The sequence below is a fragment of the Strigops habroptila genome, chromosome 5 (genome assembly GCF_004027225.2).
Source record: "Strigops habroptila isolate Jane chromosome 5, bStrHab1.2.pri, whole genome shotgun sequence".
NCBI classification, from domain to species: domain Eukaryota; kingdom Metazoa; phylum Chordata; class Aves; order Psittaciformes; family Psittacidae; genus Strigops; species Strigops habroptila.
In genome coordinates this window covers 24,677,074-24,691,164 of record NC_044281.2, presented here as the reverse complement: position 1 = coordinate 24,691,164, position 14,091 = coordinate 24,677,074, and positions in this window count along the sequence as shown.

Genomic DNA, 14,091 nt, shown 5'->3' with positions numbered 1-14,091 from the left:
CATTATTATTTACATAATACAGAGGAGGAAAACAGGTCTCGGAGAGGTCAAAAAAGAGGTGAGCCAGCATATGTGAGATCAGTGTTCCAGGAATTAATATTTGGCGCATGGAAGCAGACTGATTTTATTTTTATTATGGGTTTTGTTTTTCTGTTTCCCCAGAGATGCTGAGTATCCACAGCTTGCTTTCTTTGAAATTACTGGGAACTCAAGCATTTCTGAGCATCAGTCTGTGTTTGTGATCCACTCATACTTCTAAACAGACACAGAACTTCTGGTGCAGCAGTTTGAGCTAAGCATCTTGCATAAAGAGAAGTCACAATTAGCTCCTATGGAGGAATGGAAACTGGGATCCATGATTGAAAATCATGTTTACATCCAGTTTTATTGTAGAGCATCTGGTTATCTAGGAGTGACAGGATGAGAGCAAGCAGTAGCTCTGCTGCATTGCTGTTTGAATCTGCCAGTTTCCACTAGTTGCCTTGCCGATGTTTTTTTCCAGTTTTAGTGTTGGGGTTGCTCACAACCAAAAGAAAAAGCTTGCTGTGGGGTCCGTGGAGTACAGCTTTGCTGAGGCAAAGCTTCATAACCTTCTGACATCTCATTCTCATTTGGATCATCTCTTGCTAGTGAGAAACACACTTCACACTTGGGGCTGAGAGTCTACACAAGCCCCAGGAAGAAGCCTACGCACTTGGATTCCAAGGGGCTGGATGAAGCAAATTGCACCATTTCCCATCACTCAAAAGCACCCAGCTGTAACCAGCACCCTCACTGCACCTCCAACCCACTTTTAGGTGAGTCAAAATCCCAGAATACCAATTACTTAGTAGAAGGAAGCAATGAATTTCCTTCATACATCACGAGCTGGGACTAGGGACTGAAACCTTTTGGGAATAACCTACAGATGGATATTAGCCTGGAACTGTAGTGTTCCCAAAGATCTGAGGAACCCCTCTGAGCCCTCAACCAAGGTGCATTTCTGGCTACCCATTTCTGATGCAAGTACTAAGCCACTACATCCCAAGACAGCTCTCAGCTGCACTAAATAACTTCTGCCAAATCTGATGTTCAGTGTTGCTTTTACTCACAATAAGGCTTAATGTAGTAGCTTCATAGCTCTGCAGCTACAGCTAGCTGCTTTTACTGTAGAATCTTATAAAAAAGAACATAGGCCCCTGTTGGTGCAGCTTCAAGATAATCACGCTCACTTCTTTGGCTGGGTAGGTCATGCCTAAGATCCTTCCTTTCCTTCTCTGCTCCCCAGGGTATTGGCAAAAAAGAGAAGCAAGCCTACATGGCAAAGTGTGAACTAGGTCTGCTGCAGAACAGAGCTTATTAGCGCAGCTCACCCGTCTCTCCCAAGTATCACAGTTGCCTCCACATTTGGAAAAGCAATTAAAATCAACAGCACGTAACATATTACAGCTGTAGTAAACATTTCCCTTGGCCGTGGCAAACAGCCCTGGGAACTCTAAACTGCAAACAACAGCCCCTCCTCCTGTTTGCAATAGGGATACACATTTAGGTTCAACACAGCAGAAGTGATTTTCCTCCCAATTTTTTGTTTGTCCTTTGTAAGCCACCTGGGGAGCCACAACCTCCAGAGTATTGAATTTAGGAAAAATAAGTCCCCTGAGAAAACTGGGGCTTATTATTCTGGAGTTTGTGAAAAGCATAAACTCTGGTAGAGTTCATTAGTATTAATCACGGATTGCTGAGAGGGATGCACGCCCTGCATAGTATTCATTCTCACTGGCTACAGGTTTGTCTGGTTAATCCCACACACTGATATTCGTTAGCTAAATGAATACACCCACAGCAAGAACAGAATGAATCTGCGGGGTTGTTAGTTGGCATAACTTCAGTGACTGTTAACAAGACTTCATTCTTTATATACCAGTTGTCAGTCATAGCCCTGTACGTGATTTACAGGAGAGATAAGTGCTACCACCATCTTGCAAATAAAGATACAGAAGCAAGAAGTGTAGGGCTTGTCTGAGGCCACGGTGGAGCCAGCAACTGAAAACGTGACAGCTCCAGGCCCATATTTACGAATGTAAATTGTCTGATGGTGTTGGCCTTGTCTTACTTGTCACAACTCTCACAAGGTGCCTTAGTTCGCAAACAAGTCCTTTATTTGAAAATAACTTTTCAAGAATGATGAGCTCTCACAGACTCTGTTACATGAACAGAAATGTGGTGTGTCTCATGTTGTATTATCCCTTTGCTCTTTGACCAGCTCCTCCTTCTCGTTGAGTTTGTGATTATCTTGCAGGAGACTGCCAGTTTTTATTGGATGTGTTGATTACTTGCAGAGGCACTGCAGGAATTAGACTGTGAAGAGCCGTGATTTGCCCAAGGAAGGCAAGACCCACATTCTGGTAGAACCCAGAGGCACAGCAGCCTTACGGGGTGGTCAGGAGCTGAGTTCTCACCAGCTGCCCTGCGGTCTGTGCTTGGGGATGAACTGGGGCAGAGCCTATGTTTTAGATTTACAGGAGTCTTGACCTGCTGCTAGGATAGCAGAAAATCCAAACCAATGTAATTTGTACAGCGTGCATAAGCCCATCATCAGTCGTATTTAAAATGTTTCTGTCAGTGTAAATATTTGAACAAGTTTGAACGGGTTTTGTCCTTAAAACCTTTGAGTAACGTTTCACAGACTGATAAGGACAGAAAGTGCAGCTCAAATGAAGTCTGTGCCCTGTGACATTTTGAAGGCTTTACCCGTAAAAGTAACGCCTGAGCACCAGATGGCCACACAGACACACAGACACGCAGGCAGGCAGGAAGAGCCTGGGCCAGGACGTCCCCGAGCCCAGCGGGCGGCGGGAGCCGGCGGGAGCGCCCCCGGGCGGCCGCCGCCCGGCACAGCCCTGTCCCAAGCATTCCCCTTTCCCCCTGCGTTATCCTGCTGTTTGGTACCACGCGGGTTTCGCACTCCCATCCGAGTGCTTCCATCATTCTTCCAGGAGCATGGAAGGTACTTGCTGCCGGGCTTCTCACATTGGCCTAGTCTCACATATGTCAGGTATCCCTTTGGATCACTCTGCTGTTCCAGCAGTGCTGTGTGTGCTATTACTGAACAGTGGATTTATGAAATCACTGAGGCCTGTTTACTGCAAAGTGTCTTGTGGGACCAGAATTTAACATCTTAAGCCTGTTAGGAAATGACAAAGGAGATTTAATTACTGCAGATACGTGTGTGTTCTGCAGAGGGGAAGGTTGGAAATGGCTTTAAAGCTCTTGCAGCCTTCAGAGGAAAAGAATATATCAACATGCAAACCAAGCAAGAGATTGTACAAAAAATTGCTCTGAAGGTGGCAGCCACTTTGATATCTTAGGATGGGTTCCCTTGGTTCTCTCAAGGGAGAAAATCCCACTGCATATCTCTGCTGTGGGTTGTGATCAATTTGTGCAGGCCCATCTGATGGTATCATGAGATCTTACCCAGATCCTTCAGGAAATACCAGCTCATTTCTGCCCAGCCCATGCAGCCTTCATACCTCAAGGCTCAGGCTGTGGTGTAGGAATGGTGGTGGGTGCTGTGTACAAGTTGGTGGGAGTCAGGGTGGACCACTCAGGGAGGAGTGTGTTTCTGTAGGTAGGACTGTCCCCCGTGTACTTTTAGGGAGCCCAGGGTGGCAGCAGGGATGTGAGGAACTTTGGAGGACCGTGTCACCCTGTTGTTTCAAGGCCTCTTACCCTGATACTCACCTAGCAAGTTGAAAGCTAGCTGGCTTGGTGAATTCCAGGGGAAAATACCAGGACTAGCTTCATAATGGAAAGTATATGTTTATGGCATTTATTACAGTTGCTTTCTTTTCTTTCTTCCTCTGAATCCCCTTGTTATTTTATATACAGGTTTCACATCACTTTCATTTGTTTCCTTTCTAATCTGAAGTGTCCCAATTTACTTCATCTTTTCTGTTAGAGTGGTGTTCCATATATTTGGTTGTCCTTGTTGCCCACAGTAATGATCAGCTCAGAGTCCATCCCTTCATACATGAAGCTAGGATTTTTTTCCCCACGAGCATCACTTGCCATTCCTTTGTGATAAATGTTAGTGCAGGCAAACGAGAAGCAACGGAAAGAAGCAATAGGAGTGGGAAAGTGTGGGATGCTGCCTTCTGGGGGCAGTGTGTGCTTGTGTAATTTCAGTAACCATGATCAGCTTTATTTCTCAAGCGCAAACTGTATGCTTGTTGTTTCAGGAACTCCTCTTATGCTGGAACTACTTCCCCCTCGGATCTAGTCTGGCTCTTTACACCTCCTGTGCTCATTAACAGCCAGGCCATTACTTGAGTAATTAAGGAAATGCTTCCCCCCCGCCCAGTTCCCAGAGTTTTGTCCCTTTTTACTTTAGACATCTTCGGGGTGGTTTTTTTCTTTCTTTTTTTTTTTTTTTTTCCTCAACACATAGGTGTGTTGATTTTTCCGTTATTATCCTCTCCTAGTAGAGATCTATGTGGAAGGACTGTATAGAAATCTGCCTTTCATGAAGGTTGGGCTTTCAGTAAAGGTTGTCTATGCAAACTGCTAAAACCAGCGGTTATAGGTTCTCCTGCCTGAAGTGTGACACATGGCAGAAGCAAATGGCACCTTCAGCCAGGAAAAACCTTAATTCACTTAATTCACCTCTCCTGGGTGCTGAAGGCTGTGGGTTTGGGTCTTTGATTCCTCCACCGCTACAGTGTATATACAAACACAGTATAGCATCATTATTTTCTGAAAAACACAAGAAATTAATAATTGAGATAGGTTGGTTGGTTTGTTGTGGTACATCCTCGTGCTTAGAAATGTTTTGCAGCAGAAGCTTTCTGAGATGGACACAAAAGGAATGAGTACCTCATAACTAGCCCAGCCCAAAGTTAAATCTGCAGTAATTTTCAGGAAATGATACTGGGATCATGGGGTATGCTTCCACATTTTCTCTTGCATTTTCACCCCACCCCTCCATCAGATGTAGTATTAAAAGACTGTTTTAAATAGATTCTTAGAAATTACCTTGGAAAACATGTACTTGGCTATGTTGTATAAGTCAGGTATTTTCCCCAAATATATTCACGGATATCTGTCAATTCTCCTCTAAATAGTGAAAAAAAAAAAACAAACCTGAATGTTAGAGATAATTTCATAAGTGCCAAAAATCTCTTTAAATCTGTTAAACTGAATTTAAATTATGGTTTCTGCTTTCTCCACTGAGTTAAATGACACAGAAAAGGGAGAAATCCATTTCTTCTAAGCCGTAAACAGTTTTTTGCCTTGATTAGGAGTTCTGCCTATGCAATGAAGTTCAGGCATGACTTGTTATTCCAAGTGTCATTATTTAATTTTATTGTTGTACATCACTATGGAAATACGTGCTGACCTGTGCGAATAAGTAGCCCCTCTCCAGAGGAGAGCAAAAGCAAAAGTTTTCATGTCAAGAGCAGGACACACAGACACACAGCTGAAGATGACTGAAAGAAACACAGTTTTGAAACGTGGGTAATTGATAACCCCTTAAACTGGAAGCGTTTTCTTAGCCAACTAAACCACAGGATTAAAGTCTAAGATGACTGCTGTGGGATGGTTTTGATCCTCGGACAGCCTAGAGATGCTGCAGCCGCGGTCCTCACAGCTGGCAGAGAGGTGTGTGTTCAGCCGCCCAGCGCCAGCCCGGCCTGCGAGGGAGGTACCTTCGCAGCGAGTATCGGCAGCGGCTCCGCAGGGCGCTGGCGGCTGCTGCCGCGAGGTGTCTCTCGGCGATGCTTTCCTGAGGATGCCTGAGCATCGCAAATACCTGAGCGATGACCAGAACTCACCCAGGGCAGCACGCAGCTCAGCTGAGGCGCTCCTCTCTGCTAGCATCTTTTGACTGTTAAGGAAGAAATCTGAAGCCATTTGGTTTGGACCGTGTTTCATGGTTTTGTGTCCCGTGGTTTCCTGATGACGTTCCCTTTTCACTGCTGTCTGTAGGACTTGAGATCTTGCCATATTGATGCTTGTTTTATAAATGCTAAATGGATTAGCAAGGATAAAATAGGAATGGATTGCTATTTCTCCCATAGTGGCCTCTTCTTTTTTTTTTTTTTTTTTTTTTTTGAGTCAGTAGTAGCAGGACTGTTCCTGTAGCCACTGAAACTTTTCCTCTTTCTCACCTTCCACTCAGAAGTCCCACATCTGTTTCCACTGCACATAGCTTGCGTATTTTTCCCTGCTGCTTCTTAAATCTCTACTATTACAAAACTTCCCATATGCATTGCAGGCTGGACTTTACAGGCTAAGAACTCAGGAGTGCTTCTTTTCCCTCTCGGTTGTGCTGGATGGACTCACAGGGGGATGGGTTCCCACAAGCATCATTCCTGAAGGGCACATGTGCCCCAAAACCTGATGATCTAGTCAGCCACATTTCTGATATCAGTCTTGCTAAATATGCTTTAGAAAATGCTAAACAAACTCTTTCAGTTAGCAAGAAGTGCATACAGTTCCAAGGGGACAAGAGGATTGTACCCTCTAGACAAAAGGATGAAGATACCGCTTGAAATAAGTAGGCAATATTTAGGTTTAGAGAGTGTCTAAGTTGTTGACAAAAAAATATGGCCATGATATGAAACTATTCTCAAAGCAAGAGAAATTTAGTCACATGGGAGCTCCCGAAGTTTTGTGTGTGCCTGTAAAACGGAGTTTCACTCTGTAATGGTATTTCTTGTCACTATGTGCAATACAAGTAAGTTTTTAACTCCTCTGTTCTCCCCTGCCAATGGGAAGTGTGCTAGGAATAGGATTTTAAAGTCCTCAGCTGGCATCATTCATTTGTCAAAGAAATTACCCCTCCTCCTGGGCTGATACCATCCCAGCCCTGGGCTTGGGGGCCATCCAGTGGAGTCCGGGACAGACCAGACTGTGATTTCACCTACCGCCGTGCCTGTCTAGGAGCAGACACAGATGCCAAAGCTGAGACAGATGTTAGTTCTGTGGATTTTATTTACAGCCAGCAGGTGTGATTTCTACAGGGAGCTTGCTCTTCGAGAATGACAGCCCAGTGCTACAGCTGTGTGGGATCACAGAGTGCACATCCTCTTCCAAACTCACTCAGAGCCAAAAGCTAAATGAAGTTTGGCCCATAATTGTCTCAACAGCATTTATTTTCTCATGTAAACGTAAAATACTTTGTTGCTCTTTCTCTTACGCACCCACTAGACTATTCTTCTTTGCTGTAGGGAGCTCACTTTAAGTCAGTTCCTTGCCGTTGTCTCTGGATCCTTGGCCTTTACACATTTTGACTCTTTCTAGGTCTTCGAATATGTATGTAAAAACATCTTTCACCTTTCCTTGAACAGTTTATGGTATCTCTCTGCTTTTGTTCCCATTTATGAGATTGTAATACTTATATAAGCAGAGGCTACGCACCATCCAGTTGCATGTACACATGCACACCTCAGCAGGAGTCACCTTATTCACATCTGTGTGACCACAAATACAATTCTGCTTTGTGCATTAGCAGCACTTCTGTGATTTGCAGATATCCAAAAAACAAACAGCCGCGAGCTAGCACCTTATTCTGCTGCTGTGATGTATTTTTCTCTGGTACTTTTTGAATGTAACAGAAGGTCATTAAAAACAGAAGTAATACCCTCCTCTGCAGTATAGAAATTCCTTTAGACACTTTGAGGGCTTCTGAATGTGCAAATATTTGTGTTTCCACACAATCAGGTGTATTTGCCTCCTGCCCTTCAAAGGCAGGAAGTCTGTGTCACTGCAGACTAACAGTGGTGGATTCTTAATGGGGATCCCAACCCAAACTGACAGATCTTGGGTGTAATTTTTTTAACCTGTCAAGAACCATCTTTTTTTCTTTTCTGTTTTATTTTTATTAACAAGATACAAGGAACAAAGTACCCTCAGAAGAAGGCAACTTTCTAAAGCAGTAACATTTGCAGCCGCTCCACAGAAAAGTGTTGCAGGACCCTAATAAAGGTTTAGTGAGTTTTTAATAGTGAATGGCACTCCATGCTGAAGGCACAGCTTTGGGGAGAAATCTGGTGAGAGCTGTACATTTAGTCAGAGTGGCACCACTGCATTGCCTTCACCCAAAATCAAGATCAATAGGAAAGCATCTGTATCTGTTCATGTTAGAGGAGCAACCTGAATTCTGCCTTTCCATGGTGGCTGCACTCCCATGAGGTCATGAGAGAGTCACTGTCCCACTCTCTGACTCATTTCGCTCATTGTAAAACATGATTTACTTATTCCCACAGGTTTTGTGGTTGCTAATGGGCAGTGTAAACTGCTGTTTCACTAGTGCTCTAGCTGGGAAATCAGGCCTGTCTTTCCCACTGTGTGTTCTCTGTTTGTCACATGCAGGCAGAACTGAGCCCTGGAGAAACTGGAGGGTCCAGCTACTGGGTGGAGGCTTGACTGCGGTTCCCAAATACCCTCTTGCTGTGCTTGCTGGCTCAGGCTGTGTTTGTAAACACTCACGGGCCCTCTCCTTTGGATTGTTCCTTGGAGCCAGATTTTCTTTTGATGTTAAATAGGATGTGTGTGTTAATTTATTTTACTCAGGGTAGGAAATTGCTGCCAATGTTCTTTGAAGAGTCCTGTGAGCCATCTCTCGTCTCACATAAACATTCAGGCAATTTTGGTTAAAGTGCTTATTTTTTTTAACTATGCATAAATGTTAATCTGGCTGGTTTACAGCAGAGAAGTTTTACAGGCTCCTTTAAAAACGTCAAGGTCATGTTTAAACAGTTACTGTTTAAACTGAGGAGATAAAGCACTGGACCAAAAGGATTCGGAGATGAAAAAATGAAAACCAGTGTTTTCTGCTAACAGGTGTTATTTGAGAGTTTAGCACTGATAAAAGTGATGGTGAAATACTTCAGAGACCGATTGCTTCTGCATCTACTACTTTGTACTTGTACCGTGGACATTGTTAGTAAAAATACACCCTTCCTGCCTTAGTCCTAAGTTGAAAGGACTTCTGCTGATGACAGGAAAGTGCAGGCTCCTTAAACGCTGACTTCCTGAGACTGCCAGGGGGGCCAGTTCATGCCAATTACTGCAGTGATGTTTGTGATGATGAAGTATACTACTTCCTGGTTGTTACTGGTCCAGGAGGCTGTGATGATTAAATGTTGCTTGTGAGGTCTCCCACATTCAGCATAATCTCTCAGGAGAAAAAGGATTGAGAATCCCAGTGCTGGATGATTTTGTCATTCTGAATATCATAACGCTGCACTCCTACTTGGGAGCACAGGGTGCTTCTTTTCAAAACCCAGAACTGCAAGTTTGACAAAAATAATCAAGCCTTATAGAATGCTATTAAGTTATATTTAAGTTAGAAGAAATCAAGCCCTGTATATTTTAAACAACTTTCTCCTTTTGTGATAGCATTAAGTAACCCTGGTCTTGGTTTGATATTTAATTGGTATGGTGTTATGATTTGAGAGTTGATATAGTTGAAACCGATCAGTCTATCACATGCTACCAGACATACACAGTATTTTACCAAACAAGACCAGACAGGTGCCTTGTTCTGAAGAGGCTGCAGTTTGAGACTGATCTTTCAAGATTCTATATGACGCCAGATCCCCCAGGGAATGATTTGGTCTCTTTGTAATCTCAAGTGTCTGCATACATTTCAGTGTAGGTTTGGTGCCTAGCACTCTTATACTAGGACAACAATCCAGGCTTTTATATCAAGACCTAACTGAGAACTTAATCAAAAAAGTTTAGTATCTCCCCAAGGACTGTGCCATAAATTCAACCTAGATGACAAGAGGAAGGAATTGGAAGATGGATAGTGTGAGAATACATGAAGTTTATCTTTCATTTGAGTTGAATTCAAACAGAGCTAGTAATGGCCAAATGTTGTGATGACTTTGGTGGTGAGAGTTAAATTGGAGGTTTTCCCAGTGATCTGTGCTCCATTTTAAAAAGCAAAGAAACAAAATTAGTTGTAGCTGGCACTAAATGCAAGTTCTCTTCTTTTCTTTTCTTTTTTTTTTTTTTTTTTGTAGCAGTGGCAATAGATAGCAATGACTGATCCACAGAAACCAAACTGCTCATTTCTCATTCCTTTTGGTTATGGGTGGCCCACAGCAATGAGGGAGTTGCTTGTTCATATTCTTCTCAACACTGTGAAAGACAGCATTCAGCTGATATAAGGAGAAACCTGCGTTCATCCTTTACATAACAGTCATTGAGTCACACAACCTTGTTTAAACAAACAGTGTGAATCTTAAAATAGCTCCTGAACATTCCACCACGATGGCCATATTCAAATGAATGTTCAACATGCCCCCACTATCGTATACCCACACAGTAACCCTTTGGTGACAGTGGAGCCGCCTAGAGACAGTATTAAGCTACACTCAGCACTGGACACACAGAGCTGTTCACTTGCTCTGGTGAAGCAACAAAATCTGCTTCTCTGTCATCCACCCACCAAGGGAGGTGATAGATATGAAAGCTTTTGAGGCTAAGCTCATCTGAGAGCGGCTTTAACATACCAGTTATTGTTGCTAGATAATTACTACGGGAATTCATGGAACATAACCTTGTTGCCATATAAATAGTGGGAAACTGCTCTTCACCTGATTAACCATTGACATCAGCCAGTTTCAAGAAGATAGGAGTGAAAACTTGAAATTATTTGAAAGCAATATTATTAATATTGCTACAGATACAGAACTAGAGGAAATTGTTCTGCTCAGAACATTCTATGATTTGTCTGATTTCTGTAGTCCCCATTTTCTATAGGGCCTTACTGATACATTTCAAAGAATAGTTTAGATATGATAAAAGCATAAATAACTGATCAGTTAAGAGAGCAGTCAGTAGACATTGCAGCTCAGCATTCAGAAATTGTTTGGTGGTGTGTCTCTAGCAAAGAAAGCTTCAAAGAGGAGGCTGGAAAGGCTACTCTTCTGGAGTGCTCTTGGTTTCTAACCTAGAGCTCAGGCTAGCAATGGAGGGACTTGGATTTTCATAAGATGAGAAATGTAAATTCAGGGTCTGCAGGTGAAGTACTCAGCTCTCCAAGACTGTCCATGTGTTATCTTCCACTGGGCTTTGTCTGTATCATGTATTTGTGCACAAATCCAGAACAGGCTGTGAAATCGGTCAATAAACCTGGTATTGGTCCCTCAGTAAAGGTAGGTCAAGGATCCAGAGAAAAGACTGCGTTGAGCAAGCTCATGGCAGCTAAATAAGCTGAATGTGTACCCAATGCTTCTCTTTCTTAGTTGGGGACCTAACCTGTGCTTCTGACACCCAAAATTGCAAGCACTTACAGCTGAGAGGAAAATGCCTCCTGTCTAAGTGGCTCGCAAAGATCCCAGTGAAAGGTGCGTGTCCCCATGAGTTACGGTGGGAGCTGGGGAACCAGGTGGGCTGGCAGGAAGCACACAGGGCCCGCCCAGGGCACCTAGGCACCGAGACCCTGCCAGACCACAGCTGCCCCCTCCTGTGTCTGAACTGCCCTGGGGGCACTGACCTGCAGCTCTGGGGAGCAGAGATGTATAGAACAGGGCTGGCCATTTGGACATATCTACTGGCCCTGTCTCTTAACGGGAGAGAGCACTCAGTGACACTAAAATAGAACAAATTTGCAATGATATCAGGTTATACGTTTTATGAGCCATATAATTAACATGCGACACTCAGTGCCATGGGATATTATTGACTTAGTAGCTTAGTAAGTATCAAAAAGGATTAGGCGTTGACATGAAGCAGAATAGCATGTGCAGACACAAGCTAGGATCAAAATTACAAGGGCTACCAATCCTTGTGCTTCAGGGCATATTTTGATCATCAGCTTGGGGCCAGAAGGAAAGCCACTCTGTAATCGAGCAGTGCACAGGATGCATTGTGGGTTACAGTTATACGGATCTCTATGGGCCTTTTTGATTCCTTTCCCTTCTCTTTCTCTCTCTTCCTTTCATCCCCCCCTGTTTCCCCTCCCTCACATTTATTGTCTGGAATAGGTCACTACTAAAGACAAGACACTAAACTAGATGGATGGCTGAATAGTCTGTACTAATAGGGTAATTTAATGTTTGCTTCTTTCCAGAACTCTTAACATTTATTTCAAATATAAATTTTATATTCACTTGCTAAAAAGCTCCTGCCCTTCCAACCTTCCTTCTATGCATGCTACTTTTTGTTTTTATCAGCTACACCTACAAATCCACTTAGGCTCATTTGAATCATGATTTTTCAGAGGTAACAAGAGAGCCTCTGTTTGGGAAAAGGATGAGAGCAACCAGGCACATTAAAGGAACCTGATTTATCTGATTTATAAACAGAATGGACAGCAGAGGCATAGAGAAGAAAATTACTTGATTCTTTGTGGGACCTCAAGGCAATAGCAGAAAACCAGAGAATGTCTATTTAAAAAATATGCCTACTCATTTCATTTGTTGCTTATATCTTTTTTGCTTCTTGCTTTCACCCTCCCAGACTGATTTCTAACTCCACCCATCCTTGCCCTTCCTGGGTCCTTTATTTTTGCTAACATCTTCTCTTCATATCTGGCACTAGCTCGTCCTGCTCCACTCAGCTCACTGATACATACTGCTCTTTGGTTTGTTCAACCTTGCTGGAAAGATGCTGTGGCGCAGCTTCTCCAGCATCCTTCCCATTTTCCACAGCGTTTTGAATTCCAGTTAGTTTCTGTGAATTCATTTTGTAGTCTTTCACTCAGCTTCCCTAAAGACCAACGCTTTGTGCGATTGTCTTACCACAGGCATTCTTCAACATGCCAAAGTTGACCTGAGACTCCATGGATAGATGGGGCCTGATCCAAAGTCCATTAACATCAGAGGAAATGTTCATTTACGCTTATGGGCTTTGCATTAAATCCTTTGCATTTTATTTACCTTCTTTAGTGCCTCTTACGCAGTTCCAGTTATTAAAATCAGATTAATCCCTCGCAGATCCCTGACAGTTCAGTGTACTGTATAAGCCAACCTGTGCCACTTCAAAAGACGGAGACCACAACTGGTACTCTGCTAACATGAAATCTGCAGCTGGCTAATACTAAAAGGAAGGTGTTACTTCCCGATTTCCATCCTGCATAACTGAGGTCAGAATCTCACTCACTGATCATTAGCCAAATCTTCCATTACTAGTGCACAGGCTCCCTCAAAACCATTTCTTACTCTTCAGATATTTTCTGGTCCCTACAACATTATTCTGACCAGGCACCATTCAAGGTTTGCAGTTTTACTCTCAGTACAAGTAGACTGCTATGTCAGCCAGAACATCAATACTTCTTTCTGTTGACACAATACTCTCTTACCCATATTGCCACCCCTCCTCCTGCTTCATTTTGTCTACATTCCTGTTGAAAACTCTACTCCCATAATTTAGTCTCCCACTCAATACTTGGTTTAATCAAGTCTGTCACTCAATTTGTATCTCACTTCTCGCTTAACACAAGTTTCTCGGTTAGCAATCTGTTTCTGTAGCACTTGCTATGCATAACACATGGTTAGCTTTTCTTTCTACGCTTGCTTCTCTGTTCCCTTTCTGATTTCCAGACCTCACTTTTCCTTGTAACACTTGAAGATGAGAGACTTCCTCTTCTGTCTTTCTCTTTTTATATTCCTCATGTATTTTATGAGACCACTGCAATCAGGGCTACTTAGATATCATGGAATGCTTTGTGTAGGGCACGGAACAGTCCTCGGGTTCAGTTAAAATGGTTTTCAACTGCAGAGTCTCACTCAGTTTAATATGTCGCTTTAGGTAAACCTCTCCTGTTGCTGTATGTCTTTGTTGTGGCTGATACCCTTTCCATCTTCGTCATCTTTGCTCAGTTTGTAGGAACACGGGACAAATACACAAAAGTTAGATTCTCTCCCTCTGGCTGCTCATTCAGCACAGTGTGCTAAAATTTGGTCTTGAACATCCATTCTCAGTTTTTGTGTTGAAGAACAAAGAGTAGAGCAGAATCCTGTTCCATTTGCTCTGTACATTTTAACATAGGGACCTGGGCTGCATATATCTTGACCACATCACCTACTGTAACCACAACACAAACTTAGCAGCTCACCTTTCCTGCACAAAGAACATCCAATGTAATTTTGGACAGTA